The 24,700-nt window shown below is 38.2% G+C and overlaps 1 pseudogene; it reads right to left on the reverse strand.

Annotated features, from left to right (window-relative positions):
- On the reverse strand, positions 1-24,302 carry LOC149208013 (DExH-box ATP-dependent RNA helicase DExH6 pseudogene; annotated as a pseudogene).
- Positions 24,303-24,700: the final 398 nt, after the last annotated feature.

A 24,700-nucleotide genomic window follows, 5' to 3' on the forward strand; every position in this document is an offset into this window, starting at 1 on the left:
TTACATTAATTTTTTGTCAACTACCAACACAACAAGATTGACTGGTGCATCAATTACCTTGTAAATGAATTTACTAATATTACAATCAGGATCTAGTATCTTGACTTGCAAACAAAGCTCCTCCAAATAATATGTAGGGACCAGATAAATGAACCCAGGGACATTAATGATAGGGAAACCATTGAAATAATTCGAAAATAATTCGGCATCAAGAGTGACACTCATTCATATCAGGCGCAAATTTGGCCGAGAAGGAAGCAAATTTCTAAGTATAATCAACATAAAATCAACATAGTGATCTCGTTCATGGATTTCATCCACAATAATATGAGTCACATCAATGCCATAGGATCTGCTTGTACTTTGTATTTGTTGTATGAGAATGTTGACTTCCTGAACCAATCAATTTTCGCAATAGAACACATTTGTACATAACATCAAAGATGAATGCTTTCCACGTTTTGACTCTAGTCTTATCTGATACCCAACAATCCCTCCAACATTTTCTCCTCTTTCCGCAGCTATTCTCTCCGCAACTGATGTAGCCAATATTCTCCGAGGTTGTGTACATAGTATTTTATGGCTTTTGCCTTGGCTCCACATATGAGCCAATACAAATTGTGGACCTCAGTTTTTTTCCCACAACCAGTTTCACCAACAATGAGCACAACCTGTTTTGATGAGAGTCCATTGTTGATGTAATGGGATCCTTAAAGGATGTTGTTGGTAACTTTGATCTCTGTTATCACTACGGCTCTCCCAACATGATAAAAAAAGTCTAGACCTTCACTCATTTTGTCATGGCAAACAAAAAAGAAGACAACACCAGAATGCGAGCGAAATTCACAATTGTGTTGCTCTCAAACTTTGAAGCCTGCAGGTAGCACCCCTCTGCCTTTAGTTACATCGTGACAGAGCTCAAATTTTATTCATATTGAAGAAAATTTACTACATGATTAATTGTATCAATAAGAATATTTTCTCGTTCAATAGTGATGTTTAGATCTGCGAAAAACTCAAAAATATATGGACTCCTCTAGCTTCTGAATTAAGTTCGAGGAACCTTTATGAATGTTCACACTTGTTGGATGAATCCTCCATTAATAAATGTATATCAAAACCAATTCTTGAACTTTCCATATATTGCATTGGGTGAATTGGAAGCATTGCATTAAAATAGAAAGTAGTTTCTTTCTCACAAAAGTCTGTTCTTGTGCAATCAAAAACCTCTATTTTTCACCCCACAAAAATATCTAAACATTCAAAGCTAAGATATATCAACATACTTTGGATAGTGCTAACATGACCGCCTGAAGGACATGTTTCTTCAACCTTAATTAAGTTCTCTAAAACCTTCAGAAATACACTATTGACCGTGGGGCAGGAACAGAGTTCAACACTGCCCATCCATAACCAACTTTGAAGCATGGAAAGAATGCACTAACAATTTGATGTTTCTCAGCCACATCTAGTATAAAAATGCAGTTTGTACTTAGAAGAAAATCCATTTGCAAAATTATTCCATGAATGACATCGAATGAAACAAAACCCCTACATGATGGTTTTTACCTTGTCAAAACTTGCAAGACTCCTTGGGGCAGAATTCAATACCTCATTGTTATAGGTCCAAATCCAAGAGGCAAAAATAAGCTACAACACAACCATTCAACGATTGGATCGTAAAATTCATGATGCCCCCCTTGAAAACCCCGTAATATTGGAAAAGATGATTTTTCAATTAGAGGAGTGAGATCACGATGGGAATATTGTAAGGGAAAGTAGATCTGATCATTATCAATAGTCATGCCAAGAAAATGAAGACCTACCATATCCATCAGTGAAGGCTGAAGTGCCTATCCTGCTTGACAAAAACATGAATAGAGAGATGTTGAACAATGAATATCAAGGGGTGTGAAACAATTGTCATTGGATGTGCTGATGGGAAAATGATAAACTGAATGACAGTCACCAAAGATAGAAAAATTATCAGATGTGCTGATTAAAGGCATCAAATTCTCAGTTTGTAGTAAGCGAAGAAAAAACAATTTGAATAGTCTCGTGGATGCTCTGAACAATCGAACCAAGTTCCTTGCGAGCCAAATATGACAGACCATTTTCCTACAACTGGTGACAAATTGTACAAGCATCGTAGTCATAAAAAGAGTTTAAAAAGGATGCTAATACCACAAATACATGAGACCAGTTGGGACATGGTGAACGGAGAAGAACTTGATTCGTGTGACAACTTGTGCATTCATTATTACTTAAGAGGATTTCTGGTGTGATGAGAGGACAAATTTGCAATATAAAATTGTCAAGAAGACTGAGGAGATGATCATTAAGGGATAAATTCGATAAGTATGATTCCTTCAAGAAAATATAGTCTTTGGAATGATCAACTTCGCAATTCCATGACTCTATGAGAGATTCACATTCCCAACCCAAGTTTGATGTGAGAGATTTGCATGAAGATGAATGAACTGTAATAGATTCTTGAATTTGGTCAGAAGTAAAATCTTGAAAATTTGAAAGGTCACACCCGGAATACCAAACATTTTTCACAAGGAAATTTACATCGAGTGAAACCATGCAAAGAGACGGGTTGTGTGAGATAAAACTGATCTGACATAGTACGGGGGGCTTACCAGATTTGCGAGATCCTAAGATAAGCATCAATGAAATTTGAAGTGCCTCGACTCCCTGGCAGGTCTCGGAACTTCCCAAGATTGTAGAATCGCATTTTGAAGCTTGAACCAGATCATGCATGGTTTGAGGATAGCTGCTATTGCTGGTTTTAGTAAGACCACTTCTCATTGGATAACAACCATCTCTGTCACAGATTTAACCATATTTTTCAACTTCAACAACCAAATTTCTCAAATCGGAAGACTCTTTTGATCGCAAATTCAAAGATAAATGAATCGGTGAGATCTCATGAGCAAGATGATTTGAAGAGTTGTCCTCATGCAAGAGAAGATATGATGAGGGGTGGGAAGGGTTCTCTATGATTTGACTGTTTTCAATTTCATCATGGACAACCTCACTGCCTTGTGTCAATCGAGGGGATAACTCATTGGATGAAGAAACTGAAGAGCATGGAGTATCTTCATCGCAAGTAGATGCGTTGAAAATGGTAGGACACAAGGGATAGTGAGGTGAAGAGGAATTTTTGATATGAACATCTTCTTTGACCGAACCATATTTTAGATCTAAATTAAAATCTTCATGAGAAACTGAAAGATCATATGATGTGATTGGGCATTCGTCACATCATATAGAAATATTGGAATGATTAATGCCCAAGGACGAGGATTGATTGAAATAATTGATTGCATTGGATTCTCTATCGATATTAGCAAATTGAGAATCATTCATGAATGGAAACACAATATCTTGACATGGAACATTCTGAAAAAGAGAGGAAAGATTGAAAGCGTCTTCACCTTTATGCTCCTCTACCTACGTAATGTGACTGCTTTATACCTGATCAAAATTTGAGCCAACAACTTGAGAATCAAGAGAATGTGAAGAACCAACTGGTGGAGCAGATTGATTAAGCAAGTCATGGTATAAAGAGTCAAGATGTGTAGATGATAGAGGATAACAGAAATATGGATTAGCTTTGAGACTAGAGTTATGAACAATGACATCATCTTGTGGAATGGAGGAGTGAGTCTTCACTGTAAGCTTCATGAGCCATTCTGGAATTTCCTCCATTGAATCTGAATCATGCAAAGAAGAAGAAGAATGAGAAGATGGAATGGAGATTTTATTTGCAGATTTTCTAGTTTTACAACCACTGTAAGGAGGCACCCACATCAGGACTGGAAACAAAAGATGACAAAGAACAAAAGGGGAAGTAAGGTCATTCTCTAAAATTTGAGGTGTCTCATGATTCACAAGAGTTGGGGGAGTGGAAAAATCAGGAGGTTCAGGTTCACCATATGAAGAGACAAGAACCAAGCGCTCAAACTCTTATTTCAAGAAATCCCAGTTCAGATGTTTTTTAGGAATTTCATAACAAAGGTGAAGGAATCGATCAGAAAAATCCTCAACTAATTCATTGAGATTCATTCTTAAAAGATTTATTCTTCCACAAACATCTCGGTAGTTATACTTGTTGAAGGCTTTATGAAGCATCTTAGTAAGCTAGTCAAATGAATGGATAGAAGCAATGGGTAATGTATGACACCATCGATTAACACGACCTTCGAATGTGAGGGTGAGTAATCTAGCCATGACATATTTGGAATATATTCTGTGAGAAAGACAAATATGGATAACTTGAAACAAATGTTCACGAAAATTTGATTCACCCTCATCATCAAACTTAAATTTAGACATGTTATGAATAACTTCCGCAGGGATGGTACAATTAAGCTCTTTAGAAAAACATCCTGGGATTATGATTTGGGGAAGAGCCATTTTAAATAAGAGATTCAAACCAAACTCAACAGGCACAACCTGTCGTTTGGCCCTCCTTCTAGCACCATTTTATTGATGGTGCTAGAAATCCGTCAACCAAGGGGATCTCCCTGATATGAAGTCCCAATCAGACCTCACACCATTTGGTGTAGGAGTCCCATCCAGTATAAAGGACCAATTTCAAAATCCTTAAATATTTTCCTTGGCCCTAGCTGTCAGCACAAGAGAGTAATGCAATGGTGTCTTCGAAAAGCAAGGGAGGTGTGCCTGGTGAGTGTGCAATTGCAACTGTGTCAAGGTTCTCCTACTGTAAAGGGGGGGAGCAAAGTGAGCCTCTAAGCGAGAAGCAATAGTACCAACCAAGAAGAGACACACATGAACTACAAAGCTCTGCTAACTTCCAATGGAATAGTCCATAGCGGATGCGATGGTCGTTACAACCAACATTAAGGAAAGATATGTCTAGTATCTCGCATAATAGTCCACATGGATGGGACATCGATAACAACCATTACAACACATTATCAATGAGATAAGCACTAAAATAACTGAAATAGTTCAACTATCTTAGTACATGTGAAAGCAAACATGAAATACAAATGTCCACAAAATAGTCTTACAAACATTCATAGTCCATGCATGAAGAACGTGCTAACCTTAAAAGGCTTTTGTTATTAAGCAAAAGTTCCAAGACACATGTTTACAATGTACATCACTAGCCCCAATAGTGGGACATTGGAGCCACTCCTTGCTCCTCAAAGAACTAGATGATCTCTCTAATGCCTTGCGAGGGAAGCCAAGGTGAAAAGTCCTTTGCTCGTACAATGAGGGGATATATATAACCAAGGGGCAATGCTTCCCCTTTGTGACTCTTTGACTACCCTCACGACTTTTCAACTTCCTATAACTTTTCAACTTATATGACTCTCAATATTCATGTGTATCCTTTGGACTTCCACTTTACAATACATTTGAATATAATATACATGTTCCATAATGATGATGTGGCATATGACAACTCATGACAAGACATGACATGGCACTGCTGATGTAAACTGCTTGGATGTTGTGGCAGTGTCAGGCCATTTCTGCTGCTGTGAGTGATGTCTTCTTGAGCATACTCTTGTCTTCCACCTCCTCATATCTTGGTGATAGGATTCTTCAATGATCTCAAGTCTTAGGTTGTGGTCGCAACTTAGTGTCCCTTTGCTTTGCCTTGATGGATTGACTTGCATGCTTAGCTACAAGAATTTCCTTTACATGTCTTCCAACTTCATCTCATTCTTCATCATCCTGTAAGGTTCTTGTATCTACAATTCACTCATGACGAGATGACATCAACTTGAAAACCTCCTAGCCTAAGATGGTGCATTAAGCTTCAAAGAATGAGTCGGAATTGAGTTACAAGTCAAAGAGGGAGGCTCACTGACTGTGCATTGCGCAGTCCCAGTAGCCAGGACTGAGGCTTGAGGCTTGAAACTACGCAATGGGCGGTCCAGGCTATGCTAAGGGACATTCTCTGCACAGTTTTGAGAGACAGTGAGTTCGGCTGAAGGAGGGGCTACTGTGGAAGATTTCTACCTAGTTCTGGAGAGGAAGCTTGACTGAATTTTGCGTAGTTCTGGGAGATAGTGGGTCAAGATGAGGGGAGGGTCACTAAAGGAAACTTCTGCTCAGTTTTGGAAGGGGAGGCTCACTGATTAGATTGCACAGTTTTGGAAGGGAAGGCTGGTCCCGAGCTCAGGAATTACATAAAACAGTAGTCCTGGGTGACAGGAATTGCGCATTGCACAGATCCAATGGTCAAAGTCATAACTTGCTGATTGGAACTGCACAATTCATAGTCCAGGCAGGCTGGGTGAAGCCAAGTTGAAGGGTCATGAAGCTTCTTCGGAAAAGGCCAAGTGTTGGACTAGTGAGACCGACAGGTGAAGTGATGAAGCTTTGACTGTGTCCTAACACTTAGAATACTTGATGAATCAACAACATTGATCACCCATGACACATGAACAACACTTTTGCTTGTGTGTGATCGCTTCATGACCAACTATGACAAGTGTGACACCTAAGATAAACTTTATGACAACCGTGATGGAACTTGTGCGACAACACTCAAAACTTTGTGAGTGAGTGCAACAAGTGTTTACATGGTTAGGAAAACTCATAAACAAAAAGATGAGCGCTTGGAACCACCAGAATGAGCTTATGCATAAAGTTTAATCACCAACATGGAAAAAGACGACATCTTTCTTATCTTGTGAAATGGAGCGAAACACCTAGCAAAAACACATGGAATGACTTTCGGTGTTGTGACCATACATGTCATTGAAGACATAATTACATGACAATGATAAGATGTCCTTCATGCTACACTAAGAGGTGCATTTCAACTTCATGAAAGATGTGCTTTGTTTTTTGTACCTACCCTCCAAAGGGTTGTGAATTAGATGGAGTCTTCATGTGGTCCTGATCTCTGACATTCTATCATACCCTAGGGTTCCTTGGTATTCTTATTTGATGATTATCTTTTCTCCTCAACTCCTTAAGTGTCATCTAGCCTGTCCTCCTTCTTCATCATCTTTCCATAGTGTAAGAGAGTACCTGCATTTGCAACTCACTCATGGTGAGATGACATCAGTCTAAAAACCCCTAGCCTAAGATAGAGAACTTGGATTCATGAATTGGGTTGGGACTGAGTGACAAGTCAGGGGAGAAGGCTTAGTGACTGTGGAATTGTGCAATTCAAGCAGCCAAGGGCCGAGATTGATCATTGAGAATTCACAGTGCGTAGCTCAGGCTAGATTGAGGGAAATTTCTGCACAGTCCTTATTGAGGGAAAAATTTGCACAGTGCACACTAACGGACAAAATTGTGCAGTTCAAGCAGGAAATGGCTGTGGGATGGGGCTCTAGGAGGACGAATCGCGCAGTTTCAGGAGTCAAGGGGAATTGGGTAGCTGAGAGGCTTGAGAGACATAACTGCATAGTTTCTAAAGGCAGTGAGCTCCGGCTGAGGGAAGGACACTGGAGGAAGAATCGACACAGTTTTGGAGGCCAAGGGAGGTTGGGCTTTCTATTCATTGTGCAGTTCCAACATGCAAGGAAAAATATTGAGGGTTGTAGATTCGAAGTGCGTAGTTTGGGAAGGCTCGATGAGGCTAAGTTGTTAGGAATCCTCCGGAATTTGGGTAAGTGTGGGATCAGTGGAATCGATGTGTACAATGATAGAACTTGAGTGTGACCACACACTTGGATATTTGGTGATACATCGTACAACATATAGAACATATGAAAGCATAATTTGCTTAATGAAACAACCTTTGTGGAAACTTACGACAAGTGTGGCCCCATTGATGGACTTTGTGAGGATAATGACGACACTTGTGTAATGGTGTGTGAAACCTTGGAAATGAGTGTGAAAAACTCATTTTTACAAAGATTTCCCCTTGATGCAAACCAAAACTCCCCTTTACATGACAAGTGATAACTCCCATGCTTGAAGACGACATTTTCTATATAAAGAAAAAAACATGAATGACACTTAATATTCGAGATGGGGGCTTGAAATCATCAACTACACAATAATTGACTAAGGAACTATTGATCACAAGATCCATAATAGGCTCAAAAATTCGAGTGTAGGTCAAAATTTTGGAGGGTGTTGCATCCACTACAACAAAGCCCAACTACACAAATATCAATAAGAGTTAGACATATAACAAACTTGATCAGAATAGGGTTTGATTGGAAAAACACCTACATGCCAAGGATTTCATTTCTAAGACATTATAAGGGTCTTGCTTATACATCCTACCAAACCCTACGATCTAGGGTTTTAATACAAAACATAACAAACCTTAAATTATCAATACTTCAAAGGTTCAAGATTTTGGTCATTATCATTCAACCCTAACGAGTTAGGCTTTCCATATCCATACCAAAATCCCAAACATGACTTCATCAAAACATCAGACATTTTCTTTCAACAATAACCCTAAGCACATTAAGGTTTTATACATAATCATTGACGTACCCTTAAAGTTTGGGTTTTCACAATGAACCTTTCTAGGGTTCCATAATAACCAGAGATATAAGGAGGGTAGATTTATCTAATGATGAATCACCCAATCAAGAATCTTTATGATTCAAGAAAGCTAGATAAGAATATGGTAGTAATAGTTTATTAATAATAAATATCAAAAAATTGTAATTTAAAACATACCTCTTGTTTCTTAACAAACCTTGAAATTCCAATGCTTTGTTTTGTGACACCTTCTTCCATGTTCCTTGAGTATTCAACAAGTCTTTTCTAAACAAAAATATGACTAGAAATGTGATTAGTATTTAATATAAACAAAATTAGATAAGTAAGGGAAACGAAAAATAAAAGACAATACAAGGAGTAAGATACTTACCTTTGGAAGTTGGAAAGGGCTCCTTCCAAGCTTGAGGGATGCAAGGGATAGAGTTGCTAAGAGTTCCTAGAAAATAGGTCTTTGACTTTGAGTCCTTCCATCATGTTCTTCTTTGGAAAAGTTTGCTTGATCCTTATCCCTTCTTTCTTGGCCATTTAGGCTTCTTGATTTCTTTGTAGACTTCTTCACTTTTCCTTTTACTAGATCCAAGACTTTATCCTTTTCGAGGATGAGATCTATCCTCTTCTTTCAAGCATTGAATGATTATTCTAATTTTTTCTCTTCCTTTATTGTGTTAGACATTGTCCTTGAAGATGGTAAGCTTCTTTCCCGATAAGGTCTCTTTATGTGATTCTTTAATTAACTTCTTGAGGTTCCTTAGATTAATTTCAATAGATCCTTAAATTGTCTTTTTCCTCCTTCTTCACCTTAACTCCATTCTCTAGCTTTTAATGATGTTGATCCCAGGCTTCTTAATAGCTTTTTTTATCTCCCAGTTCCACTGTATGAGAAGATGATTCCTTTGATAGAGTGTGAGTTTGTATACTCTTTCTTGTCATATGCCTAGATGCTTCAATGTCAATAATCCATCCATTATCATTATTAAGTGCAACCAGGAACCCTTGGATTTGACTTTGTTGAATAAGTAGTAGAAGATATTTTTGATAAATCTTCCTGCAGTATTGAATCCCCCTTCTGATCATAGAGGGAGTAATCATTTCCTTCAAGCCAATGATGTGATCTCGAATCTTCTTTGACCTTAGCTGTGATACCATGTTGAGAAATTGATGCTAGTAGGATTAGGGTTAGATTTTTCTTTCTTGATAATTACTTGTGAATTATGTTGGATTCTTTTACTTATTTGTTATATTATCTTTCATCAAGCAATTACTAAATTATGTGTGCATGAAGATCACAAAAACACAAGACACAAGATGTAGGCACTATGCCAGGGAAAACCTAGTGAAAATCTCTTCCTTTAATAGTTTTCCTTAAGACTCTTCAACCTAGACAAAGACATCCTCCACACCAAGCCAACCTCTTCTTCTTCGATCCAACCTTCGACCTAGTAGCAAAAGCACTTCGATCCTAACAACTTCTACTTGGAAGCTTCTGGCATCAGTAGTAGCTTCGACTTGGCAATTTTCGGCATCAACAACAACTTCGACTTGGCAACTTCCAGCATTAGCAACAACTTTGACTTGGTAGCTTCCAACATCAATAGCAACTTCGACTTGGCAACTTCCGACATCAACAATAACTTCGACTTTTCGACATCAGCAACAACTTTAATCTTGACAAGGAGACTTCGATCTCCTAAACCAACCCACATGAGAGAGAGAGAGACACCAAAAATTTAATTTTCTTCTTCCCTTACTTCTTGACTAAACTCACACTCCTTTTAGCCCCTTCTTTCAACTTCACATTTTTCTAGCTTCCAGTTTCCAGCTTCAGATATCGAACTATGCTTGAGTGTGTGAGATACACCAAATGAAGTCGATCTGTCTTGTATATATAGCCTTCCAATGAGGTCGAATTTCCTTCCTCGAAGCCGACTTGATGTGGAGGTTACATAATTCATTTTTGACTAAAAAGTCATTGCTTTTACATTGTTCAAAAGCCCAAGTAGGGTCTCATAAAATATACAATGACTCTAATGACTCTTTATTAATCCTAGAAGTCCACAATGAGGACTTTGACTAATAAAATGATGACCCAAGAATGAAATGCATGCTTTAATAAGTCATTGTAACAATAATAAAAATTCTTTTGACAAATACATTTTATGAAGACTGAACCTAGTTACATTTTTCAACACCATAAACTAACCTTGTCCAATGTAACTTCACCTATTCTAGCTAAGCTAGCCTTTTTTTTCCCAACCAAACCTATGCCAGAATAACCTACCATAGCCTACCTAAATCTTACCTTAACTTAGCTTAATCTAATCTAACCTAGCCACCTAACCTAATCTAGCATATCCTACCTTAACCTAGGCTAGCCTACTCTATCTTAAAGTACATAAGCTAATCTCTAACCTACATAGACCAACTTATTCTTTCCTACCATAAGCTTAAGTCTAAAGCCCTAAGTCTCAATCCAATGTTTAAATACTTAGTCCCAAAACTAAAACTATAGTGGATCCATATCCTAGGACAAAGCCTTCCTCACATTGTACTTACTTAAATAAAATGATAATAATTCATTGAACACATATATGATGTAGCAATATACATCTTTATTCAAATCCACTTTTTAATATGGAATAAGCAATCATAGACCCATAATGTGAATCAAAGTAAGAATTACATAATCTAATAAAAAATACAAAGTAAAATAAGTGATTTAAAAAAATGAAAATAAGCAAATCACTAATGTAGCTGCAAAATGCTTACAACATGAGAAAATTACCTAAATGTAATAAGCGAGGCATAAAATGCAGAAAAAGCTAAAATGCTCTATAGAGGTGGGTGAAAAATAATGTTATATTTATAATTAGTAATTGAGTATTTCATATTTCAAAGACAAAATATAAGTATAAAACCGGGTTATGAAACCTACTTCAAAATTTATAAATTAAAGAGAGATTTGAGATAAATCGGAAGACATTAAGATTCCATTGATATGCAAAAATGCTAGTTTCCTCATACTGAAAGTCAAAGAAAGATTTGAAAGGGTATTAATAACGTTTATATATTTTATAAATGTGGAGTTTCTTTTATGATATTAATAATTAAATATTAGTAAAGGCAGTATATAACTAAAAAGTAATACAGAGAGTGACAATCATTGTATTAGTAAAGCCAGTATAGTTGAGCATTGTCATAGTTGGTTCCTCACTATACATGGAATCATTTTTTAGGAAAAACCATGTTCACATTTCCAAGTAACATTGAGTATGACAATCTTTGAAACTAATGTATCTTGTCCTTTGAATGGGAGGATTTCTCAATCCATGGGATTGGAACATGTGTGACGGTTTGCCATGAAGGCTGCTGATGGGAAGGTCAAGGAGAAAGAAGACATTTTCCAATGTGTTTCAAGGAGAAAGTAGTAATTTTCCACATGGGGTAAGGTTCAAATGGTTAAGAATTGTCCTAGTTAATTTTTAAATGTATACAAAATAATTTTCGAGAAAAACATATTTTCATTTCCAAGTAACATCAACTCTGACAATATTGAAATTGTTGCATCTAATGCATCTTGATGCCTTTCATTCAAATGGGAGGATTTCTCAAGTTGCTGGAATGGATGACGTCAAGTCTAGCCTATTCGTCATGAAGGAAAATGATGGGAGGGTCAAGGAGAAAGAAATTGTCTGCCATGTGAGCAAAAATTTGAAAAATGGAAGCCAATTTGAATTTGTACCTAGAACGCCTAGATATAAATGATTCACTGGTAGAGTTGCTACTATCTTAGCAAGTATTAGGATTTTGGAGATAAAGTAACAAGTCATCCATTGCAGGCTGAGATGTTACCATGGAGAAATATCCTAAACATGCATAGGCAATTTAACATATCATAAGCATAACTACAAAGTTCGAATTCAAATTCAATATGATATGGAAAAAATTCGATTGATTTTTTTTTTTTATACCAAAAACAATTCAACGAAATTTGACAATATATTTAATTGAAAATCACAAATATTTATCACGTACTTTGTGAATCAGTTGTATCTAGAATGGTATGCTCTAGAAATTCTATTGGTTTCCCTTATATTTTCCACAATGCCACATATGCCTCATTTAATTTCAAATAAAAACATGGTGATAAACAAATTTGCAAGTGATGTATCATCATAGGAGGGACAAATATTTATATTGGAGGGCCATATTTAGGGATTGGTTCCTTTACAAGCGATATTCACATCTCCATCTCCATTACAATTACATAAAATGATGATAGAAATTCATTCGTTCTTCTCTTCAGGGAGTTGACACACACACACACACACACACACACACACACACACACACACACACGCACGCACACACACATACACACACATATATATAGCATTGAGGATCACTTATCACAAAATGGGGTAGATAGACATGCAACCATTATTGACTTGCTTTAGGTAAGAAATAAGCCATTCATGACCAACTAGGATATGATTCGAGGCACATCAATACCATATATCCTAACATGTCCCTTAGCGGCATGAGAGAAATCAACATCATAGAAAGAAATAAAGTTAATATCCAACTAATCCACATGGGGCATAACACCATTCCTTCAATCGTAGTAGCTCAACTCTACCCCACCACAAAAACTAGATTTGACATATATCACCATCCTATATCCATCTAACATCATATCTATCATGCACCAAGAGGGATCAAATCCTCTTGGCGCATGATAGATTTGATGTTAGATGGATCTAGGCTAGTTCTAGTCGTGGGAAACAATGCCACTTTTTTAGATTATCATTATTATGTATATTTTTGAGATGAACATTATACTTTGAAATTTACATGATTAGGAATACAAATAGTAACCAATATAACATTGTAACAATGTTTACTGATAAAAAAAATGAAGTAATTAATATATTGAATAACACATATACTGCATCATATCATTTATATGCGAGATGAGGAAGGTATTGAAAAACACATAAATTACATAGAAATTGATCTTAATATATCTTCTTCTTATTTTCTCTTAGACACATAGGCACACTTTCCCATATTTTCATATTTATCATATGGAAATGGAGGTTGAAATTAAATACCATCCAAATATTTAACTCGAGATATTGTTGCAAAAGTGAGACCTTGTCGCTATGTCTTTCCAATATTAATAGTTGCCTTCTCTGGTGTCAACCCCTCATACTTATGAATTGTTAATCGCCAAGCAAGTATCAATGGAATTTGTCTATTATGACCTCTTTTAATATGTATAATAGGAATGATATGAGGGAATAGTTCATCCTAGGGAACTTTGAAATAGTTATCAATTTTTACCAAAACATATGTTAGAGGATCAAGAGGGGATGCTTCAAGAGTATACAAAATATCTTAAACTACTCCAAGGGCACCAATGACATGTCCTTCATAATCCATAAATTTGAAGTAAGCATAACCCTATCTCCAACAAAAAGAAGGAGCTCATTATCCAAAATTTCCTCATCTCCTTTAATGGTGTGGTTTTTGTCTATTCTTGTAGCAACACTATGTGCAACAAGGTGATTTAGGGATATTGATGAGCACCAATATTGTAGCAAGAATGTTGCAACTCTTGGGGCTACCAACTTTACGTTATCAACCCGGGGTTCATACAAACTTGGAGGTGACAATGCTGTATACACAAGTAGATGCAATGGGTCCACTCTTTGTCACTGTTGAGTTGGCGATAGACCACTAGGGTTTCTCAAACCAACCTTCTATTGATTTAGAAGAAGTTTGATTACCAATGGAGAAAGGGGAATTTTACCCTAATTGAGAGAATTGAAATATTGTCTATTGCAATAATGAAAGACTGAAATAAATGCTTTAAACACACCACTCATCTAACTATTTGTTAAGAGATCTTGCTTCAAAAGAATTCTAAGCTAACATATGTGTAATCCTAACTATTCTAAGCATGTAATATGAGATAATCAAACACTTTACTTCTGCATATGAATGAACACAATAACCTTTTTTCCTTTTTGTCCTTTTTATGAAAACATGAATGCTAATTCTTCTTGGTTGTGTGGTAGGTGGGTTAGGTGTGGAGAGAGATGGTTGTGAAGGGTCAGATGGCTTGGGAGGCAAGCAGGGGTCTTCTCCTATCTTTCTAGATGCATTTTCCACAAATCGGCCTCAAAACAGGCCACTACAGGTCATCCTACAGGATGTCCTAATGCACCTACAGGATGTCCTAATGCTCCTACAGGATCCCCTGTATTCCTACAAGATCCGGTCGAAAGCATAAGGAGTGGTTTGGAAGGTGGTATAGGGCTTAGGGAAGGTGAATGATGGAAGAAATAAGGCAAGGGAGTGGCTAGGACTTCCTCAGAACTCAAACCAAAGTTTGTAAGATGGTTGGATTTGCTCAACAAACATGGAAAGTTGTTCTTATGGAATGATAAATTGGTTTATGGACTTAGTGGCTTTTGGTGATCATGGATGGATGAGGTTAGGCTGGGGCTGCTGACATGAGATCTTCTTGCACTATTGAAACTCCTACAATACACACATCACTGGAATTTACCCATGAATCATGTCAAAACAAGAAAGATTTCCAATCAACATAAGAAAACAAAACTCCATCATTCATTTGCCTAGTTCATGCATGGAAATACTTGCAAAATATTGTGAAACACCATGAGATCTAATACAAAGTTGGAGATATCAAAAATAACAATTGAAACCTATTCTTGAAAACTGAAAAGATGCTGGCCTAATTAGCAAAAAACCCTAAATTCCATAAGAAATCAAAATTCTGTCTTTTTGGGGCTGAATAAGAATTTTTCCTCAAACCATGGTCCCTGAAGGGAGGAGTGAGGCAAGATCCACCTGCTATTAGCCTTTTTGGTATTCCTTTATCTCTCTAAAGCTACTGCTAAAGCTATGCACAAATGGAAGCAAACTAATCAAATTCACCAATACTTGCAATGAAACAATGCCAAAATCAATTCAACAATTAATCTATGAAATAACCTAAGCATACAAGTACAATAAGAGGAACCTTTGCTACTAGGGTTGGGCCCTAACCCAAGAGCTTCAACCCTCTGAGTCAACTCAGTGTTGGATCAAGGAAATGCTCATTCTCATTATCATATCAAAAAAATTACATAACAGTGTTTTGCCACAATCCTTCAACTCGAAAATTCTTAGTTCTCTTACATAAAAAATTTGAATCCTAATGAGGCTCTAGGCCTCCTTATTTATACAACTGAAGTCTCCAACAACTTCCTTAAATATAGGGAGGCTTGGCTCCCAAACTCAAGATGAACTGGTTCTTAACTATCACTGGCTTAGCTGCCAATGATCTCCATGACTCAGCTGCTTGCAACTCCGAGCTAGTGTGATTTGATTGAGGGATATTCGAATGAGTGAGGATTTAATGAGGAAGATCCATCTCCTATAATCTCTCCTTCTTGTCTCATTCGAGTTCCTGCACCTTAATTAGCCAAAATTGCCATGATTTGCTCCCAAAAACCTACAATCAATTCACATTAGCCCACTAGACATAACATCTTACTTTTACTCATCTCATTAAGAAAAATATAATTAAAACATGTAAGGAATTATGAGAATATTTGATTTTAGTAAGCTTGGAGGTGTATTCAGGTCCATATAGTTACCCAATGATGAGCCTCATTAGATATCGAACAAAACTTTTTTTGATTATGCACATTATCATTCGTTTCAAACAAATGTATAACCTTATTAAATGACTCTTTTGTTGAAGCATTCAAACTAGAAGCTGTATGTTTCACTAGTAATTTCTAGTCTTCTATTTTTGGAATCACTTCTCTAATGTTCATTAATAGATGACAAAAACATCTCTGATCATTGCTCTGTCCATATTGCCTGAACATTGTACCAAGAATTATAACAATTGTGAATAAATTCCATAATTCTTTTGCATGGAATTCACATGCATATGCATGTCTATCCATAAAAAGAGGTAGTTTTCCTAAATCACCTACCAATATAATTGATCTACCTCCAAAAGTAACATCAAAATTTCTAGGAAAAGCTTGATGAAGCTGAGAATCAATATGTGTCAACAAATTTCTCGCTATAAAAATCATCTCATGAATAAGGATGTATTGAACATGTCTCATCTCTTCTCGTAAGGTAATCAAACGTGACCAATCGGTCATGTCCTTTACTGATATACAAAGAGTAGAGTGTATTGTTGATGCGAATATGTTGAATGTTGCAACACTGATAAGGGTCAAAAGAAGCAAGGGGATTTTGTGAGCAAGAGAGTTAATTTCGTGTTCTTGTTTAATAACACCGATCAAGTAAGACTTTCCATTACATGTTGTCCCTTCTGTAATCATACAAAAGGGTTTGATGTTGCTACCTCCTCTGTAATTTTCAAGAATTTTATTATATGCTAATTTTTTCTTTTCTCCTAAACTTTCAAATGAATATTTGTTTAAAGATTCACTAGTAACAATTGTATTCACTTTTCTATTAACACATATGTAGTTCACTACATATCTTGATGTCTCTTCATCAACAAAGCTAGAGCTCCAATTTTTCTTAATATCACGATCCCTAAATCCAATCATGTCAACTTCACTGGCATTTATAAAATTATACAAATTTGAAATAATCTCCCACTCATGTTGCCTAGAATCTCTCTGTACATGCAGAAAATATTCATGCTCATCTCGATTATGATCACATGCCAAATATTATAACAATTTTTTTTCCAATTTTGTATGATATCATCATTTGTAGCACCAATATCTATATGAAAATCACGAAATGGCGTGCACAATACCAATTCAGACCAACAAAACTCCCCAAACCTATCATTTTCGCGAGGGGGAACTGAACTAAACTTAGGAAACACTTGTACAATGGTTGCATTATTTCATTGTAAAAATTTCTCATCATGGCAACGCTTGTCACATGACTAGGATCTAGCAACATTTATCATTGAAAGGTGATCCATGCTCATATGTCTCTATGCATATGTATCAATAAGATAATTATCATTATGATCGTTATATATCAACTTTCACTTGTTTGAAAACCTTTATCCCAACATTTAGAACACCAAAATAACGATTACATTCAAAAAGAGAAAGATCCAAAATCATATGGTATGTTTCCTGCGCTACTATATCTGATTAGGTGCTCAGTATTTAGCTCAAAAATCAAAGTTCTCAGAATCACTCAAAACCTAAATGACTGTGACCGTCTCGGCGATATGATCCCAATGCAATTTGTTTCACTCCAAACCGAGCTCATATGAGGAAGATATCACGTTCTGTTCGCTTTGCCAAATAGAAGAATTTTTGCAAAAAAAGTACAGTCATTGCACAGTCAACAGTCCGTACTGCTGACATGGTAGGTGACTGGGCAAGTCAATGGGATGGTCAAGGTCCAACCAGGTTTCTCCAAGTGTCATATTGTGGTTGGTCCGCAGGTGTGGTGATTTGGCTTGTCTTTATTGGATGGAGGTGGATCGGTTGGGCATGGAATCCCCCCAAGGCATGTTTTGGGGCTTAAAGCCCAAGTTTTGACCGAATCTTGTTGTAAAAGCTCCGCGAATTGCGGGCATGGGGTGCAAAAGTATAATAGAGTCACAAGGTTGTCCACCCTAGTTTTTGTAATGTAATGTCGGTTGGATAGACCTACCCATGGTCCGCGGACCATGGGATTTTATAAATAGAGCGAGGCTCTAAGTGTAGAAGAATGAACTAATAGAAGGATAAGAAGTCTAAGTGATTGAGTCGAAGTGTAAAGTGTGTCTGTGGGTCATAGAGTAGGAGAAGGCTCTATAACTGAGTGTGCAGAGGCCTAGTAGTTTGCAGCTGAGTGAGCAGACCCTTGCAGCTGAGTGCACAGGGCAGGTCGAGTTTGTAACCATTGGAAGAATCAATAAAGAGAAGTTTTGCTATAATTCTATGTATCTTTTCCTGGTTTAATGCATGATTGGATATAATTTGCAAATACACTGTTTATTTACTACGCGATCGTGTATGAATGCTTTGTATTGCTAATTATAAGACATTCAAGTAGGAAAAGGTAGTTAATTAACACTGGAAGATAAGTAAGATCTTGGGTAATAGCGCAGAGCACGGCACAACCCCTGGTTAGGGTTGCGCGAAGGCAGTGTATCAGGCCACGAGGAATGGGAAGTGTGTGAAGCAACCTGCGCGCAGGAGCAAACAAAGGACCAGTCGAACCTCTCAGACATCTCAAGGGTGTGGAAACCTGGTTCTAGCACCCTCCCATACTACTTTGGGTGAGACCTCAGTACGCACTCTGTGGACTGTTGTCGAAAGGGCCAGTAATACATGGATTTGTTTGGCTAATTAACTCTGAACCTGGGTTAGACCCCAACAAGCCAACAAATGGTTCCGTTCCCAGGACCGAGATCTGCATAGAGATGCCTGATGTTGTATCAATGGAATCCGACAAAGAAAGGAATTGAAGAGTGGTTGGATAGAAAGATTCACCAGTTTGCGGTGCAAGAAAACAGGAATCTGTGACTATCAAAGAAAGAGTGGTTAGATTGCTACTTGTATACGGAGATCCACAAAATTTTCTTTGCATCCTTCCCTACTGAGTTGTACGAGTGGGTCACGAAGCTAGAAAATAGCCAAGGAAGGTGTAAACTCGACAAACCTATTGTGTGGACTCCAGAATTGGTGCGCAGACTAGAAGCATTGGAAGATAAGATCGCGCGTGCTGTTAATCACTGGCTTGATCGAATCATAGGAGGATTCATCACTGCATTCACGGTAGATACTTCAGTTAGCTATAGTGAGGCAGAATGACATTTCCTCAAGGGACCGTGAGGTAAGTACGTTAAATATTTGAACACTTGGATTAAAATGCTACTGTGTGAAAAACAGGTTATGCGAATAAATTGATGTTTGGGGCTACACGGAGTGGGAAACTCTACAGAAATGAAGGTAGCACTAGCCCCTTGATTTCACCTCCGTGAGGGGGCGAAGAAGAGCTCACGAAGGTTTCGCCAAGAAGTGTGATCAATCTGATAAGGTAGAGAATTCCGCGCATACCACCCCCACCCACACCACCACCAGTTTCACCGTCTTCACCCTCGACTTCACCCATACCACCTCCGCCACCACCGCAAAGCAATATGGCCAGTGCGATAAAGCTACCAGTGTTCAAGGGAGTAGGGAATGAAGATCCAGACCAATTTTGGTTCGTGATAAAAGTTGTATGGGAAGCATAGGGTGTCACGGATGATAATATAAAGAAGGCAACGTTGGTCAGCGCTCTGCAGGATCGCGCGCTGACCTGGTACATTAAGCATTCCAATGACAATCCGAATGCGGGGATAACAGATATCCAAGCTGCGCTAAACAAAGAATTTAGTAGGCCAAAATCGAAGGCACAGTCGATCATTGGATTCAAGGAAATCACAATGCTACCAGGAAAAACCCCGTGGGAGTTGGATCAAATACTTGAGTGCACAATTTGCGAAGCGAACATGACATTAACATATGGGCAACACCATGAATGGTTTGTAGCATCGTTAACACCGCATCTACGGAATGCACTATCGCAACAAAGACTAACCACTCAGGTTGAGGCTTTGGAGGTCACGATGAGATTGCACGAGACTCCAATACAAGATCCTAACCTGGGAGTTCAGCAGATTCACATGTAGTTGAAAAACTTGTGCCTTGAGATGCAAAGTTTGAAATAAGACAGGACGAATCACCCAGAAGTGTGCGATGAGGTATGGTGCGTAAAATGTAAGGGCTAGGGGCACAACAAGGACCATTTCTTGGTGTTCGCGAATTACCTTGCGGGAGGAGGGCCAATTCCACTAAGACTGGAGGCACAAATAGTACCAAGTGCGGCGCCTGCGTTATGGTGCGTAATTTGTCAGATAGGAGGAAAGCATGCTACAGATAACTGCCGAATCACCACGGATGACCGAATCTCTTGGGAGCGTGAAAGCTCCTACACATCAGATTTTGACGACGAGATAGAACAATGGCAGAATCGGTTACACGAGGTAACCACAGTCAACTGTAACATGATGACAAGTTCGCTGTGCTGCGTGGCAACAGAGGTAAGAGATCTGCCTATGCATGACGGGTTGAATGAGGTGGATGACTTCTTGAACAAATTTGAAAGAGAAGTACTAGAACAACAACATTTCGACGCTCTAAAATGGGTACTGTGAGCTACGCCCGCAAGATGGTGGGGGATGCACCAAAGAAGTTTTGAGGACTGGCATGAATGCAGAAGGATGATGCTCATGCGGTTTGGGAAGCCTCAGATGTGATTGAAAGACAAGTATGACGGATGAACCAACCCCCACACCCACCTATCCAGGTGGATACAAGCATATGGTGTGAAACCTACGCGATTGCACACCATCCTCGCGATAGGAGACACGATCAGTAAGAAGGTATGGGTAAGGAAATAGCATGAACGACCCCTATGGATGGGACCATGAAGTATGGAAAAACCAAGTGCGCATAAGAATATCCACGCAGAATCTTTTAACAAAGTACACAAAGCACTGAACAAGGTCCATAATGTGAGGCAGACTAACTGGGACCTGTGTGTACCTGTAGTACTATGGGCTTATAGGACAACATGCAAGAAACTGATGGGACAGACACCTTTTCGGTTAGTTTATGGCATGGAAGTTGTCATGCCAATGGAGTATATTGTACCTAGTCTGCACATAGCAGTGCTCATAGGTATGACGGACCGCAAAGCCCTAGAGGAAAGACTCGTGCAGTTGGAAGAACTTGAGGAGGAATGGTTCCTGGCTGGCTTTCATCAACAAGTGAAAAAGAAACGTGAGAAGGCCTGACATGATTGCCATATTAAGTTGCGCATATTCAAGGTAAATGATTTAGTGCTGTTGTATGACAGTAAGTTTGATAAATTCCCAAGAAAGTTCATAATGCATTGGCTGGGACCATACATTGTTAAGGAGGTCACAGATGGAGGTGCGGTACAACTAGTCAAACTAAATGGAGAGCCTTTCCTAGGCAAAGTGAATGGCAACCACTTGAAGCCATACATGGGTGGCCCAACTATCTAACTAACCGGCAGAAGCACAGTCTTCGTACTCCAAGGATCCGAACAAAGGCGCGGGACTATAAACAAATGCAGGGGATACTGGCATAGATGCAGAGAAGTAGTTCTGACACAGAAGTCTCGAAACAACGTATGCAGTAGATCTAGCAAGCAGCAGCTCAGTGTGCTGCTGACCTTGCCGCAGTTCGAGAACAGTTGGAGGGACTCCGTGTAAAGATCTCTGCGCCGATAGAGTGACTCGAGGGTGAGTCACGATGTTTATGTTGGGGGCCTGTTGGGCATGGAATCCCCCCAAGGCATGTTTTGGGGCTTAAAGCCCAAGTTTTGACCGAATCTTGTTGTAAAAGCTCCGTGAATTGCAAGCGCGGGGCGCGAAAGTATAATAGAGTCACAGGGTTGTCCACCCTAGTTTTTGTAATGTAATGTCGGTTGGATAGACCTACCCATGGTCCGCGGACCATGGGATTGTATAAATAGAGCGAGGCTCTAAGTGTAGAAGAACAAACTAATAGAAGGATAAGAAGTCTAAGTGATTGAGTTGAAGTGTAAAGTGTGTCTGTGGGTTGTAGAGTAGGAGAAGGCTCTGCCGCTGAGTGCGCAGAGTCCTAGTAGTCTGTGTTATCACTCAGATTTTCCTTAGAAGTTATGGGAAGAAGGAAAGGGGTCCGAGGTAACCACAAACCAATCTTTTAAGTACAGAATCTAGCCAATCTGTACTCAGAGAGGGCTCTCTCTTTATGATTTAGCTATATTTGAAAAGATTTTAGGCTAGTTATAAATGTTCAGGGTTGTTTTGTTTGAGAGTGGTGGAATTCTGAAACAAATGGGCAAACTAGGCTTCAAGCCATTGGGCTATGGAGTCAATTAGGGATAATTCACTGGATTAAGTCAAATTGTTGAGGTATGAGTCCAACAGGCAGGATAACAGAGTAAAAACAAATTCAGGGCTTGAATGGATGATATTTCTGTTCAAAACAAGAGGGCAATTAAGAATCCTCAAGTTAGGATTAGAAAGAAGAAAGGAAGATAGGTCAACTAGCATAAGGAAATTAAGAATCCTATACCAGGGACTTATTAGAGAAAACTACAGGGATAGAGGAGCAACTAAGAATTCCTTTACTGAAATAGCTTAGAAGAAAACATATAAATGGTAGACTGTTGATAGCAGAGAGCAATAAAGCTAATTCTGATATACTTTGACTATTTTACCATTTAGTTTTAAGATGCATGAAACATTGAAACATGTAGAAAACACATAAATCACAAGGATAGAATACTTATTTGCAATTAGACTGCACATGAATCTGATGTAATGTCCTCAACTTTTATTCCTTTTCCAGCAAAAATCCAGACTTGAGTACAAAAGCTTTCTCCGCTTGATAGTATAGAGTTACAGAAATGTTATAGAATCCACCCCTAATACTTCGAATGGAGAAGTATTTATACAAAAATTTACATAAAAAATATCTCATAACTATATGAGATTTATTCTAGGAGTACAAAATATCTTTTACAAAAATATAGAGACAGATGGTCTCAAATATAGAAACAGATAGTAAATTGATTGTTGCTGTCCCCTTTTTTGTTGAAGGAGCTGGAGGCTTTTATACGGATTTGTTTCTTGCTGTTGCTTTAGTAATTATGTGCTGGACTTTGATTTAGTTTTTCTCTACTGATACTCTTTCACCCGTTTCTGATACACTTTACCTGTCCACCAACTTTCATCCTTTTTACCAAATTATACTGTGGTAAATATTTCTATTTACCTTGCTATTACCATAGTAATGTAAAGTATGTCTGTCATGTTAGTCCACCATTCTTTATTTTGTATTTTCGCCCTTATTAACTTCCTGTAAATTTCATCAGCCTCAGCATATTTCAAAAAATTAGGCTAGACTGTGAATAAGTGCTTTACTTCATGTTCAATGAAGAAGAGGTTCTCTAAACCATCGTAAAGCACTTTTCCTATGCGTAGTGCCTTTGCTGAGGATGACACGTGCTTGACTTTCAGCTTGCTGATGTAGTTTGTTGATGTAGTCTATCTGAACCATTAGCCTATCATTGATGACTAAATGGCTTGGGAGTCCTTAACTCCTTGAGATGTCAAACTTTCTCATGAACGCATCTATCTCTTCCTGCATACTTTGACATCTTCGCTCCAGGCCTTGCATTAAGTTCCTTTTTGTCAGAACTTTCTTCAGTTCAAGGATAGTAGCAATCCTATCCTCAATGTCCAGTTGCTCCAACTGTTGCCTGCTTTTACTGTTTAGAAAATTTATTAATTGGACTGCCTCTTCAGGCTTTCCACCCAGTTCTTCTCTAGTCTTCTGAATTGCCTCAAGAGCAAGCTTAACCAAATCAATTTGTTCAAAAATAATTTGAATGGATGACCAAATATCATTGATGGAATCAATGATATTGGTCCACAGTATTTTCCTGATCTCTGCTAAAGGCCTGTCAAATGTCAGGTCCTTCTCTAATGTCTTGATTTGTTCAGCCATGCCTTTGTTTTTTCTTTTCTCCTCTGCATAATTGATCTTTGAAAGATCATACTTTTGCTCCAAGGTAGTGAATTTCTATTTTACCTTCTGTAGCTCTGTTACTTGGAGCTTCATTTCTTCCATTGACTTAATTAAGTCCTCTGTGCTCTGTGTTGATGTACCTGCCTGTGTTGTACCTGTTGCTTCCATTGGTGTGGCTATTGCCAAAGGAATGCTCGGCACTAAAACAGTTGCCATAGTGGAAGGGACTGCTGTGGAAACTATTGGCACTACAGTTTGAGGCTGGGAGGTTGATTCACTTTTCCCTGACTACAACACCTTCTCTAATTCTTGCTCAGTTTCCTTTAACTACTCATTCAACTTAAGGAGCAAGTCCATAAGTTCCTCATCATTCTTTTTCTCAATAACCTCAGCAGTTTGAGGGTGTATGAGGGGTGGCAATTTCAGTTGTTTTCTAAGTGCAACTATATCTTCATTTTTCTTCTTGATTAAGCTTTCTGCTGCCTTAACATCCTTTGGGTCATGACCCAACTCAATTACTAATTCTTCCAATGATTTTATTCTATTATCTTTAGCTTGTGATGAGGTTTTTTCCAGCTGCAATTGAGTTGTAGTGTTGCTCAATGAATTTTGCA

Source organism: Pinus tabuliformis, chromosome 1_2, assembly GCF_031772625.1.
Source record: "Pinus tabuliformis cultivar Carrire ecotype Pingquan chromosome 1_2, CPIR1, whole genome shotgun sequence".
NCBI lineage: Eukaryota > Viridiplantae > Streptophyta > Pinopsida > Pinales > Pinaceae > Pinus > Pinus tabuliformis.